General features: G+C 33.8%; 1 long non-coding RNA gene and 1 pseudogene across 2 annotated transcripts; one reads left to right on the top strand and one right to left on the bottom strand.

Moving 5' to 3' along the window:
• The first annotated feature begins 3,484 nt into the window (after nt 1-3,484).
• On the top strand, nt 3,485-6,294 carry LOC121216076 (protein DETOXIFICATION 44, chloroplastic-like; annotated as a pseudogene).
• A 2,312-nt stretch (nt 6,295-8,606) lies between these two features.
• Nucleotides 8,607-11,255, bottom strand: LOC121216284 (uncharacterized). 2 transcript variants are annotated; one of them, XR_005912385.1, is made up of 3 exons: nt 10,712-11,255; nt 9,418-10,023; nt 8,607-9,309 (listed from the first exon to the last, which is right to left on the bottom strand). It is a non-coding gene; the product is annotated as an uncharacterized lncRNA (long non-coding RNA). The 2 variants fall into 2 exon arrangements; XR_005912386.1 differs by having other exon boundaries at nt 8,607-9,294.
• Nucleotides 11,256-20,419: the final 9,164 nt, after the last annotated feature.

The raw sequence follows: 20,419 nt of genomic DNA, 5'->3' as shown, positions 1-20,419 counted from the left end.
TATAAGTTGTTCTACTCGTGGTTTGCCTTGTTGGAACACCTTATGCAACATTTAAATTTTGCTTCAATCTCAAATCATCAAGGAGCTTATAACATATAGGTCTAGTGTGTCCTATAACACCACTATAATGACATACAAATTAGTGTGTCCTATAACACCACTATAATGACATACAAATTTACCATTCTTCTTGCTCCATACTTATTGTTGTCAAGATATTATTATTTAAGATGTGGCAACATGAGATGGGACATCCTGGTATTTCTCCCTCTTCGATCATTATTCAACCTATAGTAATGCAATCTAATATGCCCAGCCTTTCCATAACAGTGGCATGTAGGCTTTCAAGATTTCTTTAGTCTTAATGAAAAATAGTTGCGGAAGAAATTTTCTCACCATTATCAATATATCCTAAACCTCTATCTCCATTTCCCCTCTTACAATAACTAAGATCTCATCAAGTTTCTCACTCTTATAACTCATTTTCTTTATGATGGTTTAAGCTTCTACAAAATCCTTCTAAACAACAATCAATTTTTTTTTGTGTTTCAAATTGACTTCATAATCAATAATAATGGCATCAATCTCTTTGAAAGCCTCATCGAGCTTCACATTTGTCTTTTCAAAATTACCAACCACAACATCTTTTTCTTTAACAAGCTTCATGTAACACCCATTGCCTGGTCCAGTCGCCAAACCAAAGCTATAGGGAGTTACACAATTAATGGAACAATTACTTGCAAATTTTAAATCCAAAATTTAAAATTAGAGTACCAAATAAACTCACACAACCTTCTAATAAAACAAAGACTTTACATATAATTGGGCGATTTAACCTCATACATTCAAAACACTAGTTTAACTAAGATTATAAGAGTTCTTCTCAAGTACAATATGAGAATTTAAACCCAATAGGTCCCCTGATATCTATACATGTTACAACAAAAGATTTTAGGCTCACGCTAGGCTTGAAGACTCTGGCTTAGTCTCTCTGAACATCGCACAACAATGTTGATTTCCTAAAACCAAAAGAAGAGAATCATGATAAGTTCGTAATGAACTTAATGAGTTCAAAATAAGTTCTTTTTTTATGGCTAGCTTTAAGAGTCTGCCATGGTTTGTACTCAGATAAAACTTGCGCATACATATGGTGTTCATGGAAATACAACATGTAAAACAATTATCACAATTAAAACTTGGACTTTATTTTATAACTACATAGTACACGACGCATGAGTGTTATTTCTACTTATGATTATAGCGCTCATAGTCTCTGCGTACAGACTTGTTGCGAATAACCTTGACAGATAACCCACCATGTGGATAGATACATTTCGGATTCACTTGGTGAATAGTCTTGCAGATTCTTACAAGTAGATTCGTAAATGCAAATTCATATATGTGGATTCGTACACATGAGTTATCCCGTAAATTTTCATATGGCGGAGTCCCACGTAAAGCTTTAATATGAAAACTTGAAGACAAGCCCACTGGACTGTCCTAACTTGTGTATGCCTATGCATTTACATCTCTACTCTGCCATAACTCATTTGTTTTTATCATTATTCTTCTAAACAGCTTTTTTTAAAGTTCCTTGTAAGAAGAGGCAATTGTTCTTACAACCAATCAATACAGACCATGGTGTCATCAGATGTGTTGATATCGACTTTCACATTAAAGGTTATATTATTATTTGGCTTGATTTTGACTTTTTGAACTTCCTTTAGATTCTTTTTTAAAAGTTTGTAATGAACCTGATCAACACACATAGTGTTGGTGTCCTTAGCCTCTTCAATGGTTGTCACATTGACTACAAACTTCTCAGGCAACGAACGTAGTATTTTTTGAACTCAATTTTCCTCAGAATATTCCTCACCAAAAGTAGAAGCTTCATTAGTTATGTTACAAGTCTAGCATAAAACTCAAAAATATATTCATTTTCACATATTCTTACAATTTTAAACTTGGTAGCATTTGAAGTCTTTTGCTCTAGAGGTTTCTTTGCGAGTAGTTTCCAAAATGTTCTAGGCTTCTTGTGTTGAGACACATCTAGAAATTCTTCTAAACTCTTGTGAATATACACCATTAAAGATAACATGCAAAGCTTTAGAGTTTTAGTTTGCATTGCAACTTTATCTTTTTTAGTTGTCCAGCTTGCTTCAGGTTTTAGCGTTTTTTTAGTAGTTTGGGGATGATTCCATCCATTCAAAATGACTTTCCATGCTTTTTCATCAATTGATTTGATCAAAGTTCTCTTTTGAACTTTTTAATAAACATAATTAGATACATCCAATAGTGGTGGATGTATAGTTGTGTTGCATTCTTTCATAGACTCTATTATCGATTACTAGACACAAGATCTCAGTAGTTATATTAGGTGGGAGACTTTGATACCAATTGAAAAAATGTCTAGCTAGATTGTGATATGAGATACGACCATAAGCTTTGGTATAAGTATTGACACAACTACACAAACAAAGCAAAAAATACTAGAATGAACACAGGCAAATTGGTAACTTAGTTTGGCACAAGTTTTGTGATTTAAATTTTTTATTTTATAGTGAGAGTTAATGAATTAAATAAAAAAAGATTTTGAGAAATTTTGAAAAAAAACACAAAATTAGTTGTTTTTTCTTTTGAAATTTCATATAATTTTTAAAATTTTGTTTTATTTTTACACAAAGAAGTAAATTCGTTTTTGGAACTTTGAAAAACTTAATAGAAATGAAATTCCTCTCCCAAATCGCTTTTGGACATAACAACAAGAAATTTAAAATGAAGGGTTTTTTTTCTTTCAAAATACTAGTATTTCTATTTATTTTGTTTGAACAAATAATTTTAAAAGAAAATTTAAGTTATTGAAAATTAATGAAATAAAAACAATAATAAAAGAAGCATAATAATATATAAAAATATAAAAATGAAAAAAAAAACAATAAGTGGGTACATCAGATTTAAAAAATATATCAATAAATTTTTAATGATAATATGGGAAATAAATGTTAAATTTAATAAAATATTATTATGTATAATGTAACCATGTAAATTAATGACTTTTTTTATTTAATTATTTATTTTTCCCAAAAATATGAAACAACACCATAATTATTTATCGAAATGTATTTTTAATGATCTCAACTTTCATTAGTGTCAAGTTTACTTTAAAATTTAATGAAAATAAATTCCAAGCCCCTCACCATATGAAACCAAGTAAACAGAGTCAAGATTTAACTAAATTCAAGATTTTTTTAATTGCTAGAATCAATGTATATGGATTGACATCAACATTTACGGCTTGTTTGGTTCGATGTAATGGGTTTACCATTACGCGCCGAATCGGTGGGCCCCACCTATTCCGGCGTTTGGTTCGCTGTAATGCCTATTACGCGCCGAATCGGTTACGTACGTATTCCTCCTTTCTTACCGATTTCTATTCCCTGCCCTTTGTTCAGTTTAGCTTCCGTTTAGCATTCTTATCTTTTCTATGCCCTGTTTTACCCTCATCTTCCCAAGCCAAAATCCACCTCCAGAACTCTCCCTCCCAACATCAAACAGGCCAGCAACCTCCACCGCTCCCGTTTCACTTTCATTTGTTGTTTTGTCGAACCAAATGCACCCGAACTGTTCTTCAAATGCAGTGAAGGGAAGTCCAAAAACAGACTTCTGTTCTTCAAATCCCAACAAGGTAAACATTTTATTTCCAAAAAAACCGTCAAGAAAACCTTTCCAATTCAATCAAGGTAAACATTGTCTGCCCTAACATTTTTCTTTCAACGTGTTTTCCCTTTTATGTTTTTAAAATGTCTATGATGGAAGATTCAACATTTCTAGAAATTGAATCATGCATTAGTTTCAGGTTTTAGAAAGTTTAAGACTTGATTCATCAAATTAGTTGAATCATGTAACTATCGTTAAAAATTGGCATCTATCTATTGCACTGCCTGCTGCATTGGCTTTGGCTGCTGATCCCATTGCTTCACTTGTTGATACAGCCTTTGTTGGCCATTTGGGTACTTGTTTTTCTTTTTTTATTATTAATACTATCATACCAAGCTTGCTTTTGTAGCTTTATCTATTAATCACACAGGTAACTATTGGCTGATAAATATTAGTTTTTTTGTGGTGAAGGGTCGGTTGAATTGGCGGCAGTTGGGGTATCTGTATCGATATTCAATCTGGTGTCGAGATTGTTTAATGTTCCTTTACTTAATATCACAACATCCTTTGTTGCTGAAGAGCAAGCATTGATTAGTAAAAGCAAGGATGGTAATTTTCAGTGAAAAGATTATACAATAACTGCAATACTTCATGAAAATGATCGTTTGGTTGAACTTTTAATTGACTCTGGGGTTTGGTATAATTAAGATGGTGAATTTGAGCATCAAGGCAAGAAAGTTCTTCCCTTCCTTAGCACTTGCTGCTGGACTTGGCATTGCAGAAGCGGTTGTACTCTCAGTTGGCTCGGGTTTCTTAATGAATATCATGGGTATACCTATGGTATGTCAGGATAACTAATGATGTATTTGTAATTATATTTTGGAATTGTAATGCTTTAATTTCTTATATCTTATTACTTTTATTTTTCATAGGATTCGTCGATGCGTGGACCAGCGGAGCAGTTTCTGACATGGAGAGCCTTTGGTGCCCCACCAGTCGTAATTGCACTTGCTGCTCAAGGCACTTTTCGTGGATTTAAGGATACAAAGACACCTTTGTATGCCATTGGCAAGTATTACAGCATGCCTTATGTTTCAAGTTCCCTCAAGGGGTCTCTTTGCTGCTTATAGATAATTTCTTGCTTGAACTAACAGGTGCAGGCACCTTACTAAATGCAATATTGGATGTAATCTTGATATTTCCCTTTGGTTTTGGCGTTGGTGGTGCTGCAGTTGCTACTGTGATTTCTGAGTACGTCAATAATGTGGTAAACTTAATAATTCTAGTGTATTTGCCTCATAACATTTCTGCTAATTTTGGATGTTCTATTCATTTTTTTTATTTTTATTTTTTGAAACTAGATATCTGATTGCTATTATACTTCTGTGGGAGTTGAATGGGAAAGTTGAACTGATCTCTCCTAAAATTGACTGGAGTAAAGTTTCCCTCTACTTAAAATCTGGTACATTTCTTGCTGATCTTAAGTATTACTTTCAGTATCTGCTTATTTTTTCTTATAGTTAAGCTTCATAAAATGAAAATAACAACAAACAATTGAATTTTAGTATTGAAATTGTGATGGTACCTGCAGGTGGACTACTTATTGGTAGGAACAATAGCCACTCTTGGAACTCTCACACTTGCAACATCACTGGCAGCTAGGCAGGGCCCTATTCCTATGGCTGGTCATCAGATTTGTATACAAATTTGGTTGGCTGTATCTTTGTTAACTGATGCTTTAGCACTCTCTGGTCAGGTAGCATGTCCTTTGGTTTTTCATTTGGAAGACCCCAAATGTAGGATGTTTATGACAATACCATATAAAGTAGCACCAAATGAAACCTGTTGGATGTATTTTTGGTTTCTGTTACAGGCTCTTCTTGCAACTAATTACTCCCAAGCGAATTACCAACAAGCTCGCATAGTGATTTACAGTGTTCTAAAGGTTTATAAAAGCTAGTTGTTCGATTCTTCGAAATTGAGAAATCAGCAAGCCAGCCTAGAAGAACTTTGCCTTGGCTAATGGCAAATACAAAATGCAGGACCAAGATCGCGAGCTACCCATTGGAAGCAAACAGTCCTATATCTAGAGGATGTGTTAACCATCTGTGAAGGGGAGACAATAATTGGGAGCATGACTGTTGCACCAAACAAGAAGAATCCCCGAGACGTTGATATAATGGTTAAATATTCATTGAGCGGACGACGTTGTGTGGTTTCGAGAGTTCAATTCTATAAGATGCGCTGATTTTGTTGCAGAGTATTTCATCACCACTACTAGCTGTAGGATACCTTGTTTGCATGTTCCTCAAATGTTTCACCAACATTTTTTTAATTCCTTTTCTACTTTCTTTTTTCTCGAAAGGTTTTCCCTGAGAAAGAAAAACACATAAGATGCATGTACTTCATTAACTCAATCCAACTGTTTTCTTCTCATGTATGCTTCATATTGAGTCTTGTGTTTTGTGCTGATGTGAGGGAGCATATATACAAATGACATTGGATGTATGACATAGGACTAAATAGATTTTGAGCTTTGACAAGCTGCTTATAAGCATTGTTTCTTATAGAAGAAACACATTATTGGAGAAAGCTTTTGAATCTCCCAACTATTGGATTTGGGTTTCTTTTTGACAATTTGTTTATTGTGCTTTTGTTTAGATGATGAGAAAGGAAAGTCAAGAATTATATTTACTCGTTAAGTTAAATGAAGATATTTGTAATTTAAAAAAATAAAAATTCAATATAAATTTAAAATAAGAGTTTAACTAAAAAATAAGAGTTAGTGGCAAAAATTAATAAAATTTAAATTTTAGTGGTAAAATTCAATAACATAAAAATTAAGTTACAAATTTACTCATTTTTTAAAAAAATAACGGCAAATATAAATAAAAATAAAGTACAATGACAAATTTCAATATTTATCTATAGTATGATGATAAATTATATATTTTTATTAACTTATATTTAATAATAATTATGTTAAATTATATTTTATAGTATTATATATTATGATTTTAGAAAATTCATATAAGAATATTTTACATTAAGAATTTTATTAAATCATATATTTTAATTAAAATATATTTAATATTAATTATTTCAAATTATATTTTATAGTATCATATATTATGATTTGAGTAAATTCATATAAGAATATTGATTATTAAGAATTTTATTATAAATTATATATTTTAATTAAAATATATTTAATAATAATTATGTTAAAATATGATCAAATTATTTATTACTGATAATAATAATCTTATTAAAATTTAAATAACAATAACAATAATCATTTACCAAAACAATTTTATGCTAAGGGTATTCTAGTCATTTTAGTTTTTTCCATTATGCTATTACACCTCTATTCCATTCAACCAAACACAAGATTACTATTACGCCTCTATTCCATTACATTCAACCAAACAGTGGATTAGCTATTACACCTCTAATCCAATACACCTCTAATCCAATACAGCGAACCAAACGCACCCTTAGGGTATAAATGAGATCATTTGTACTCGCAAGCTATTCAAAATTTTCTAGAAACATTTTCACCAAATTCGTTAATTATCAAGCTAATCTCTATCTCAAACGACTAATAAGCTTTTCAATTTTTATATATATTTGAAATATCTTTATATTATTAAATTATATATTACCCTTATCATTCGAAATTTTTTTCTTCTTTTCTCAAACTTCATCTTTATCCATTCAATTCAGTCTATGCCTTATCGTTTTTCCCTTTCAAGTTTAAGGGTTTTTAATATTGTTTTCACAACAAATTTAGTTTTTTTCCAAAATCTCTTTAGTTACAATTTTCATACAGTTAATTTGGGTTTTCTTACTAGTTTTTGAGTAAATTTATTTAATTCTAAACTCGAAAATACATTTGAAAAATGAGAGGGTTTAGATAAAATTATAGGCTCGAAAATTAGACTTTAATAAAAAAAATACTCTTTTTTAAATGGGCTCTGATAGTTTTTTTTAGTCCCCAACTTGGCCTGAATTGCATAGCTAGTTTCATAGTATTTTGCTATTGTAGAACTTTTGTTTTATTATTAATTTTGTTACTAATTTAGTTGGAACTATCTTAGTATATATCATATTTTTAAAATTTATTTTATTTAATAAAATAATTTTTTTTAAATTTAATACAGCTAAGTTAAATTCGGACTTAAACAAAAATTTAGGCTCATTTTTCGGGCCAAGCCCGATCCTATCACTAAAATCTAAAATTCTGTTATGATCTTGCCATCCCTATTTTTTAGGAGATTTTAACCTTGGACCTTAAAGAACCCAAGGTGGTTTGGCTTCCTTGCTCGAGGACGAACACTAGAAGCAGTAGCTATAGTGCATCAGATACACATATTATTACAAATTTTTGGTTTCTAATTCTTTTTACAGTATTATTGGTGAATTCTTCTATTGTAGCTGTGAAAATTTTAGCTTTTTGAGAACAATATCAATGAAAGTAGTGAAGGAAAGGGAGGGAGTTTCAGTGGAGTATTGAAGAAAAATATAATAAAAATGGAGTATTTGGAGTGTCCTCCTCTTCAAAAGGGGTTTTTAGAAAAAATAAATATAATATATATATAGGGGGGTCATTGGGTCAGATTCCAAATTGAATTTCGGGTCAAAGGTCAAATTATAATATATTTTATTTTATTACAATTATCTAACAATTTGTCTCCCACCTTGTCCAAAAAGAGTTATAAATTAACTCTTCTAAGATAAATTTACATGCGTGGGATGTGTAATTGGGAGCTTAATATATAAGTTTTAATTTAAAACTTTAATGAGCAAATTTTGTTGTTCAATAATGTAATTCAAGAACTAAAAACTGTATTATAGAATACCGTGAACCGTACTTCTCGCAAGTAAAAATTTGTCCCTCACTTTGTCGAAAAAATTAACGAGCTTTAAAAATGATGACAGTTGCGATATTAAATCAAGCTAACTCATAGGTTGCAATTTTAAATAAAGTGAACAGTAAAAATGACAGTAACATATTAAATCAAGTGAACTGTTAAAATATCCAACGTCGCAAAGGTCGTGATCGTATCTTCTCTACATGGTTATGATATGCTGAAGGCAATTGATAGGATAAGAACTATCTGGCTTAAGCATCAATGATCTACAGAACAAAAATCACCGAAGTTGGGGTGATTGTTCCATTCATTGCAATTTTCAAAGTTTTTTTAGGGCTATGTTGGCCAGAAAACCTCGACCGCCGCTTCTTAACAGAGCCATCTGAATCCCAACCTTCTGTCCTATCAAATTTCCATATTGGATCTTCATCCTATCATTAGCCATTTCTGAAAGCCTGCGACCTCACTCTTTCAATGGTCTAACTAAAACCATAGACTTCTTCTATAATCAGAGCTTGAAATGAAATAGTTATCGGTATTGAAGAGAAAGGTTTCTCAAAGCTCTTTTTTGTTTCAGCTTGCTTTTGATGCATTGGACATCTTACGTAACTCCTTAATCATATGCATGTGGAAGTTTAAAGTAGCTTATTCCGAACATAGCAGCAACTAGCTGTTATCGACTTAAAAGGATATGCCAAAAAGCTGCAATTATACACATTACTTCAGTGTCCAAGCAACATCATGACTGCCCTTTGAAGCTCATCTATCATACATCAAACTACATAATCATCAGCTTTCAAAATCAGAACAGAATGAACATCTAAAGAGCTCATCGTTGAGCTTAGACCGGAAAGATGAACGCTAAGCTAAGGTAGCAATAGCTCACCTTTTACGGGGGGCAGAGAATAAGGTAAAGGTCTCTGTTTCTCCTCACAGGTCATGGCAACAAATTCCATTTCCTACATATATACAAGACAAGCAAGATACACCTCGATAATGATAAAAGTAGTCTGTCAATCAGAAGTAAGAAGTCAATGCAAACAATTGTATAGCTTTTGAGTTCAAAACTATAAATATGAACATGTAAAGGTACTCCAAAAGTCGAGGACAGATAGTGAGGAAAAGACACTTCAGCATTCCTATATAATCTGAAACTGTTCGTCCAAAATCATAATACTTAAATGATAGTAAAAAAAAAAAAACTTATGTCAATTATAGCATGTTTTCACACGGCAGCTTAATGATAGGATGACAGTTTTGTAGCATGACATGGGAAAACATTATGTACCTTAAGAGAGCAAAATGCAGGTCAAGATATCATAAAGCAAATACACTGTCCTTATACTCCACATGATAGTATAGAGGGAAAACATTGATGAAAAGTGTGCTGGGAAATTATATTGCTTGGTTCATAACGACAGTTATTTATATGGAGATGATAACAAATATATCACCTGGTAGTAGCTCAGTCTCAGAAATCCAGATATGCACCCTGCAGCCATTCATGCTTCTCTTACTAGCGATAGATATGAAACCGAAAAGCTTCAACTATAGTTCACATCATCCTATACTCGAACACTTCTAAAGTGTTCCTACTACATCCTTAAACAGGGAAGAATATAGAAGTGGTAATGAAATAAACCAAAATGAAACAACATCCAAAAACAGTTTTCTTGCCCCATGTATTAAAACATCTGTAATAATCTGGTTCAAGCAAAACAATCTCTATCCAAAATTAGGCAAAAATTCCAAGCCTAGGGCCAAATTCTAAAGGCAAATGCAAAACAAAGATAAAAAACCAGACTAGCTGATGTAATAACCACCCACACAAATATGGTCCACCAAGCCATAAACAAGGATGCTTCTTTAATAAAAGCAGAACAAGCATAAACCTAGAACTCCAATGTGACTATAGCTCAGCTATTAGACTTGGACTTGCATTTAGTCTACTAAAAGTTACCATAAAATTGCTTTATCTTCCTTTTTATTATTTTATTTTGGTTAAGGGAGATTCGAAAACTGCTCTTAGCACACCGAAATCATGCACCGACTGAGCCCAGCCAAGAACAATATCAATACTAAGACACACCTATCTTAATATCTTACACAACAGGATCAAAAAAATTAGGAGATACATGCACAAACAATTCCACAAGTATTAAGGCTCCAAAGCTGCATACCTTAGTTGGTTGTCGAGTGCTTCTTTCATACAAGCCAGCAATCAGTCGATTTGAAGCTGAACCACATCCTTTCCTCACCGTTCTTCACCTCAGCTTTCCCGAAAATTCCGCCAATAAATGGCGAACCCCATAACACAGATGATAGGAACCAAAATCACAAATGTATCCATAAATTGCTATGAAGCACTAAAGAGGCAGAAGTATGTGTTGGATATAGTATTGCCGGAGCCCTTCCCCTTGCTTGGCGCGGCTCTTGGTCGGTGCATGTCTCTTCTGCCGATGCCGCTCGCTTCCTCTCGATATCCACCGTTGCCATTGAATACTACTGCTTCTCAGCTATTGCTTTTGAACCAGAGCTGGAAAACCCAAAGAATTTGTCAGTATTGGAGAAAATGATGACAAGAACCTTAGCATCACAGAGAACGGCAAACTCTTTTGACGGGTTCAATCAACGCTCACTGCACCATTGTTGATACACAGTATCAATGAAAGTGAAGAAGGAGGGGAGGGAGTTCTGGAAGAGAAGAAAAAGATACTATTAATGTTTTTTCATTAGAACTGATACATGATGATACCAATTCATTTCAAATTTATCAATATGTTTTTAAAATATTTAATATATAATATTAATTAGATTAGATAAACTTTAAACATAAAATATTTATAATTTATTAGCTTATTAAAAAATGTTCAAATTTAAATATTTTTTTATAATCCATTTAATTATAATAGGTAAGGCAATAAATTTATTCTTATAAAATATATTACCATTATTTTTTCCCAGGTTTTATTTTTATTGATGAATGATAATTTTTAGAAATCCTAAAAATGTAGTTTGGCAGGTCACTTTTTAATTTGTTTAAACATATTTATTTAGTAGTTTTTATAAATTTCATTACTACTAATTTGTTTATTTCCCTTCTATTGGGAAACTATATATTCATATATCATTTTTTTCACAACTTACCAAAGGCTGAGTTAATTTCCTACAAATTTATTGTAATTAAGATGGAATTTTAGGGCAAAACACCATTAAAGGCCCTTTTTTTTTTAAATTTATCGAAATGAGCCTGGTAATTTATTATTTACCGGAATGACACTTTTTTCCGAAAGCGCGTCCACGTCAGCGCGATGTCAGGGGACGTGGTAGAAAAACGCGTCCCTGAGGGCGCGCTTTGCCTACGTGGACATAAATCGCTCCCTCAAGGGCGCGTTTTGCTGCCACATAAGCGCTCCCCTAGGGACGCGTTTTGCCCGTTTCTCCCACGTTAGGTTTTGGATTTTTAGGATTAGCGTTAGGGTTTAGGATTTTTAGGGTTTTAGAGAAAAAATTAAACGAATAAGGGATTAGAGTTTAGGGTTTCTTAATTAAATTAATTATAATTTTTTCAAAATTGGATTAGGTTTCATGTTTATGGTTTTTTAAGAAAAAATCAATTAAATTAGGGGTTTAGGGTTACGTGAGTAATTTAATTAAAAATTTATTGAGGGAATCGCTCCCACGTGGACACGTTTTTGATACAGTAGGTCCTAAAAAAATAATTTCGAGTTGACGTTTCTGAGCAAATAGTATAAAAAATGCTTCAAGCAAGATGCTTTATCAGAAGAATTTTTGAAATCGCTCCCACATGGACGCGCTTTTGCTACAGTAGGTCCTGAAAAAATAATTTTGAGTTGACGTTTCTGAGCAAATAATATAAAAAACGCTTCAAGCAGAATGCTTTATCAGAAGAATTTTTGAAACCGCTCCCACGTGGACACGCTTTTGCTACAGTAGGTCCTGAAAAAGTAATTTCGAGTTGACGTTTCTAAGCAAATAGTATAAAAAATGCTTCAAGCAGGATGCTTTATTAGAAGAATTTTTTAAATCGCTCCCACGTGGACGCACTTTTGCTACAGTAGCATGTTTGGGCTGAGGCTATAAATGAGGCAAAAAAGTTCTTAGATTGCATAAGTTACAACAAAAACAATTTAGAGAGGCTAAGAAGGTTAGAAATGAAAGATGAGTGAACGTATTAGTACTGTTATTTACTATGATGGTAAGGTTTGCCACACCGAGAACGGTGTTATTTTTTATCGGAGAATACAGTGGGACTGGTTTTTAACCAGAACTTAGATTTGACAGAACTTCGTAAAAGAATTAGGCGTAAAATTTTCGGAACGACGCCAATGAAAGTTTTGTCTATTGCATAACGATTTTGTTCTTCTGTTGATCTGTTGACATATGACTCGTTCGACATAAAAGGTGCTCGTAGCTTAGAGGCAATGGTGCAAACCCATCTTGCTAGTGGCACCTTATATTGAGTTATATGTACAATTTACATCACAAAATGATGTACTTGCGACTGGTGTTCGAGAGGTATACACGATCCCTGGTCGACACTCGGTTAGCGGGTTAAAAAATACGGAACAACCCATGTTTGGTAGCGGTGTAGAATGCACATCCCTTGCAAGACACCCTGTCGGTGGATGGGACATGTACGTTGGTGGCTCGATGTATGATGCTAGAAATACGTACTGGGAAACGGCATCAAGTTCTAGTGGTTGGCAATCTACATCTAATTGAGGACGTTATGAAATGCCGAGAAGAAGGGATGATGTATTCCCTACGACGTCCACTGGTGAGGGGACCTCGTACGTTGCAGATCATGCTGGGTTAGAAGATGACTCCAATGTGGATCCACCTCAAGAGCCCAGGCCCGATGGTGTAGAAGTTGGCTTATTTTCTGAACCGGAGCCTATTTCAATAGAACTTGAAGATGCTGAAAGGAGTTCAGATGAAGAAGAAATTCCACGATTCAGAGCATACTCACATCCAGCCCACATGCATAATGTCGATTTGTCTACAGATGATGCGTTGGAGTTTCCAAAGCTACCATACCGGTTGCATGATCTTACAAGTTCGGGGCTGGATTCCGGTGAATTTGAAGTTGGTAATCAATTTTCCAACAAGGATAGTTTTATTGGTGCTTTGAAACAACATAGCATCACCAACGACGTTAACTACCACGTGGTTAAATCCAAATCTGATAAGTTTGAGGTAAAATGTGTCGTGCAATACGGCACATGTTCATGGAAAATCTACGCCTCGTTGAGGAAAAAGAGAGGGTTGTGGGAGATAAAAAAGTACAAAGGTCCACATATATGTGTTGTAAGTACAGTATTGACGGTTTCTGAATAATACTGTTATTATGTAATATTGCATTATTTAATGTAATCCATTTATAGATGTTTCACAAGATCATCCTAAGATGGATTCAGCTATGTTAGCTAGCTTGATACTACCCACGGTGAAGGCAGATCCCAGGACTTCAGTGTCAGTCTTAATTGCCAATATTCGTAGCCAAATGGGGTACACGCCCTCTTACCGCAAGGCTTGGATAGCTAAGTAGAAGGCGTTGGAGAAGATGCATAGCGAGTGGGACGCTTCATATAATGAAATATGGCAGTGGTGTCAAGTGCTAGAGAGATACGTCCTAGGTTGCATCATAGACCTTGAAACGAAAAATGCATACTACAACGACCGATTGCTACGTGGATGTCAAGTGTTCAAACGCCTGTTTTAGACCTTTAAGCAATGCCGAGATGCATTTCCATACTGCAAGCCATTGGTACAAATTGACGGTATATTTATGTTTGGTAGGTATACTTATCGGCTATTGCTTGTAGTGGTACAGGATAACGGTGGAATAATTCTTCCAATTGCGTTTGCAATAACACTGGGGGAGTCATCTGATGATAGATATTTCTTTCTATCTAGGTTAAGGAGGTATGTGTGCCCCTAACACGATATCTGTGTTATTTTAGATCGGGGTACAGGTATACTAGCTACATTTGATCGACAGAGAAACTTATTGCAGAGCATACACCATCGATATTGCCTAAGGCACGTTGCTTCCAACTACTACAGGCAATATCCATCTAAGAGCGAACGAAGACAAGTGACCAATATGGGTATTTAGTCTCTATTAATATTATTTCGTTTGTCATTTTAAATTTATTGTAAATGAAAAAGTGGTATGTAATATTCACTATGAACTTATATTGGCAGGGTATGAAATAAATAAATATCGTTTTCACGAGATGTTGGCAGTTTTACGTTCAATTAACAGTGAAGGCGCGGACTACCTTTGCAACATACGTTTCAAACAGTGGGCACAAGCATACGACGGCGACCTACGATATGGTCATATGACCTCAAACCCGGCTGAATGCATAAAATCTATTCTAAAAGGAACGCGCCATCTACTGATAACATCAGTTGTGCGAGAGACATATTTTTGTTTGGCGGCGCTATTTCCAAAACAAGCAGCGAGTTATGCAGGCCAGATGCAGGGAGGCCATGTATGGTGTAGTAAGGTAGTGCAAGAAATTAACAAGGCCAAGGCGCAGACGAACACCATGCGCACAGTAGGACGATGAGCCACATTGATAGAATAGTAAATGTAGAGGTGTTTGCATCACCAACGGCGAAGGTGTTTGAAACCCATACGGTGATGGCGTTTAGTAAAAGAAGAGCTCCCCGACAGCCCCTCTTGCGATCCCTCCTGCGACGATGACCTATACATCGGCAATCCAATCGGTGTAGTCAAAAATGGAGATGAACCGGGACATTGACTCCAACCTGCCATTGGACTAGAAAAAGGAAACATATAAGGGTTAGGATATATAAAAGGGCTAGGATATGCACCTGGCATCATCTGAAAAGGCTGTGCCGTGGGTATCGTCAGTTGAACTACTGGGTCGGGCAATTGTGTTGGTACTGTTGCTGGGCTTGATGAAGTTATGGGTGTTGATGATGGGCCGAGTAAATTTTTGGGCCTTGTTGATGGGCCTGCGTCGTCATCCCTTCTTCTTGGATTTAAAGGGCCACATCGTTCCATTTGGACACGCAATTGCCACTGCCTCTCCTCTGGCGAGAGTAAATACGGCTTCCCATTGATCCTAAACCATAGCATGTATTCCGGCACGCACGCTAATTCTGGAACGATGATCGGTTCCCGAGTAGGTATATAATCATACTGATCTTTCCATATTTGGATGTAGTATAACCAGAATTTCGGCCAATCCGTATGCAATTACCGTAGATCAATTTTGTGATGATCATTCAACACCTCAGATGCCACGAAAATCGATTATCGAAATCCAAATTACCGTAATACTCTAACCAATTGATGCATCTCCACAGTCACAAAGTTGACCAATGGGACTTTCACATGCCAATCCTTTCTATTTTGGAAGTACTCATCCGGAATTACTGCCCGAATTACCGGATCCTTGTATGGTGTCCATTCAAACTATATGGCTATGATGGAAATATTAGTTATGTACTAAATACTAAATACTAATCGACTATCTCATTATGGAAATATCTATTTTATTTAATACTTATTTGTGCTTCCGACCGTTGGTCTAATAGAAGCCGTATATCTTCAAGAGAGGTTGGTAATCAAGCATAACTTACCGGATGGTTCCACCTAATTAAATAAACTTTTTAGCATACTATTATTTTTAAAAATCTACATAATAATTGTAAAATCTAATATAAAATTTACCTCGTTATGAGTGGGAATATATATGGGTGGTCCATTCGATGACATAAAAATGGAAAGCGAAACCGTGCCCATGACTGTAGTAGTGACAGACAACCTGCGATTTTCGCTTTACTCGGTTGCGTCGCCCCACACATCTCCCGATATAATGTTGTCAACACGGCAGACCCCCAACTCAATTCACCAGCTGCTCTAAAATTAACGAGTTTCAGCAGTCATCTTAGATGTACGAGGTTCCGTGACAAGTCCGACATCAGATAACCTCCAATTATTTGAAGAATGTATGCTCGAGCATATCAGATTCTTTCTACTTCGGTTGAATCATCATTCGGATCCGGGAATATGTCTCGTAACCAGCCCATCTCGATCTGACCTCCGTTAATTTTCTCCGGAATAACGCCCAAAAGCTCGTAGCACACCACTCCCCAATCTCCAGATTAAACAGACCTGGTGATTGGGTACCCGTCCACCGGCAGTCCCAATTGCAGATTGACATCTTCCAAAGTGATAGTACACTCTCCACATGGAAGATGAAATGTGTGCGTCTCGGGTCTCCACCTTTCAACCAACGCACTGATAAGTTTCGGGTCCAACTTGCATCCCCAGCCTACCATCTCCACTTGCCAAAAACGGTGATGGAGGACCATGCATATTCTGGATATAGCATTCCAATATCCGATCTACAGACTTTTATAACAAATAATAAATTAATAATTATTTAAAATGCATAAATAAAAAAATCTTAAATAATATTTAAAAATTAAATTAAGACTTACCATTTTTATTTGTTCGATGGATATGTGCTTGTTATCAAGACGAATCAATTCTCCGGCCATTGCTAAATTCATACAAATTTTTACGATTTAAAAAATTTTTTAAAAAATATTTTTTTTAAATAATTAAAAATAAGGATTTAAGAGGAAATTGAGAGCAAATTGAAAGCAAATTGAGATTAAATATGGATTTGAGAGAAATTTGAAAGGAAATTGAGAGCAATTTGAAAGGAAATTGAGAGGAAATTGAGAAAATAATTGAGAAAATAATTGAGAAAGGATTAATTTGTGAAAAAATATGAAGGGATGGGGGGTTTTTATAGTTTTTTTTTACCATTGGGGGGCTAACGGTAAAAAAAAGGCTGTTGGCACTATTCACGCACGGGGAAAACGCGTCCCCTAGGACGCGCTGACGTGGCAATAAAACGCGTCCACATCAGCGCGCTTTCTGTCCACGTGGACAAAGCACGCCCTTGAGGACGCTTTTTCCTGTCACGTACCCTGACATCGTGCTGACGTAGACACGTTTTCGGGGAAATGACCCATTCCGGTAAATAATTATTTACTGAGCTCATTTCGGTAAACTTTGAAAAAAAAGGCTTTTAATTGTATTTTGCCCTGAATTTTATTCTCTGAAATAAGATTATTTTCCCGGTTTATTAACTTTATAGTTAAAATTTAAACTATCAAATTAATTTTTTTTAAATTCTATGATTTATAATTGTTATATATCAGTAATCACCAATTCGAGTTTTATTAGGGATCCGGATTTCCGACCAATGACCCGTATAGGTCCCACCAGAAGATTAAGTGTAAAGCGAGCCACGAGGGGACAACAAGGCGAGTTCGCGAACCCTGCTTGCAGAGCAATCTCACAAATTTAGCTCGCAAGGCAAAGCCAATGACCTAGCTTATAACACAAGGCTATAGATTCAGCTCGCAATGGCCCAAAGAGCCTATAGAAAGGGGCCGCATGCTCCGCAGGCCACTCTGACACGTGTTCAGCAGGTACGGAACCCGCCCAAAATGACAGTCTCAGGAATAGAAAGGATTGCGTGTTCCGTAGACACGTGCCCAACAAACTTGGAGTTCGCAGAGAATGTCAGTATTAGAGACAGCAGAGCTAAGACAAAATAGTAAGGCCCTATCATGAGCTGTAATAACATCTGTAATATCATGTATAAATACCCAAACACTCCTATCAATAATATACGAGAAAATATTACTCAACAAGAATAGTTGTTGATATGATATGTTAAGTGCATTTTAGTTTTAAATTTTTAATTTTATATTACATGCACAAACTACTTTTTAGTATTATTTACATAATTTATAAATAATGAAATATTTATAATTCAATTTTGTTTTATTATTATTATTATTTTGAGTATAAATATTATTATTTTAAAATAATATTAAGTATCATAAAATTTATCATTGATTAACATATCTCATATCTTAAAATTAATTTGATTTTATTCTCAATGCCATATGACTTATTTCACCATCTCTCCAAAAAAAAAAAACTAACCAAATTAACTAGAAATTAGCCTTGAAGAAGTGGCACAAAATTTGCCTTTGATGCTTTGGTCACAAATTGGAATTTGAGGATCAACACAATCATATCGATTCTGCTTCTTCACCTGCTTGAAGACATGAATAAGTTAGTACCCATTTAACCAAAATAAATCTAGTTTAGGATGTACTTGAATTAGACATAATAATTACATAATTATAATTTCAAAACGTATTTGATCGATAAAGTATAATTACATCTTAATTTCTTGTATTAATAATATAATTGTAATTAAATGTATAATTCTCTTAATTCTTAAATTAAAATGAATAATTAAAATGCTCAAACTACACTATAGTTATAAAAAAAATATTACAAAAAATACTTGAATAAAGATGAATGAGTATAACATGAGTAAAAGACATATTGTCTACATCTAATGATCACCTATAACATATAAGCAAATTGAGCATCTAAGAACATAACAATCATTTATCAACAATACACTACCAAATTGAGGATAGAGTATTTGAGTTAATCATTTCCCGTGTTTGGAATTTGAAGCTGGGCAAACAATCAAACGATAATTATTTTTACAAAATTTCCAATCAACCCAGAGTAAGATATTATGACTAAAGGTGATTATGAGTTACGTTTGGGTCGAGTCATAATAAAAATTTAAATTCGTTTGATAGATTCAGGTTCGGCTTGAAAAATGGGTCTAAAATTTTGTTCAAGTCCAGTTCAACCCACCCGTATTAAAAAAATTTATTTAAAAATAAATTTAAAAGATATAATACATCAAATACACTTAAAAACATTAAAATAAATATTTCCCAACTCAGTGGAAATAAATTAAAAAAATTATACTTAAATAACACTTAGATAGATACAACTTAATAAGCAAATGCCTCTAAAATAGTAGCAAAATTAATAATAAAACAAGAGTTATACAATATACAAATAATAATAACAAAAGAATGATAATACACTAGTGAAATAACATCAAAGCAGTGAAAAAAATAGTAGCAAAACAATAGCAATTTTTTTGATAAATTCAAGCCGTGCCAAAAAAAAAAGCTTAGCTGAGATATGATCATTTTCTAAATGAGCTCTATTTTTTTTTCTCAAAGTTCATTTTTCAGACCTATATTTTTACCCAAACCCTCCCACTTTTCGAGTGAACCTTCAAGCCAAACTAAATAACCTAACATATGATCAAATCTAATTACGACAAAGTTAATCCATTAACATAAGGTAAGTGAGAAGCAACAAACAAGCTTCATCAATCCACCCACAGCCTTTTTTAGACTTATTTAGTTTTGACTCGCATCCAAATTATAAAAAAAAAAAAAACTATTCAACCCGAACTTAAATTAATCAAATAAAAAGTATTTAAATTCGAATGATTCCAACAAGTAAATTAGATAATCAAACTGGGATTACCTTAACCAATAAAAATCACCCATGAAATTAAAAATCCCAAATTAAATACATCCAATTGAAGGTTCAAGCCCTCTACCCTTTCCCTATTTATCTATTCCTCGGTTTAGAGTTAGGAATCAGTAAATAATTCAAAATATAGTGAAAGAAAAACAATACCATTTTAAAATTTATTTTTAAAAACATTACATGCAAATTAATTTTAAACTCAATTTTGAAATATATTAAATATAAAGTCTTGTATCGATGTTTCTGTTTTGAATTTTAGTAATTTTATATTACTATTTTCATTAACGTAATAAATTTAACATTATAAATAATGTTTATGATTTTACTAAAACTAATAAAATGTTCTACTAATAAATGTATTTTTAATATTTCATTTAAATGTTAAATTAGTATCATAATTGTTGATACACAAGAT

Source organism: Gossypium hirsutum, chromosome D04 (genome assembly GCF_007990345.1).
Source record: "Gossypium hirsutum isolate 1008001.06 chromosome D04, Gossypium_hirsutum_v2.1, whole genome shotgun sequence".
Taxonomy (NCBI): Eukaryota; Viridiplantae; Streptophyta; class Magnoliopsida; order Malvales; family Malvaceae; genus Gossypium; species Gossypium hirsutum.
This window is presented reverse-complemented; position numbering and strand designations above follow the sequence as displayed.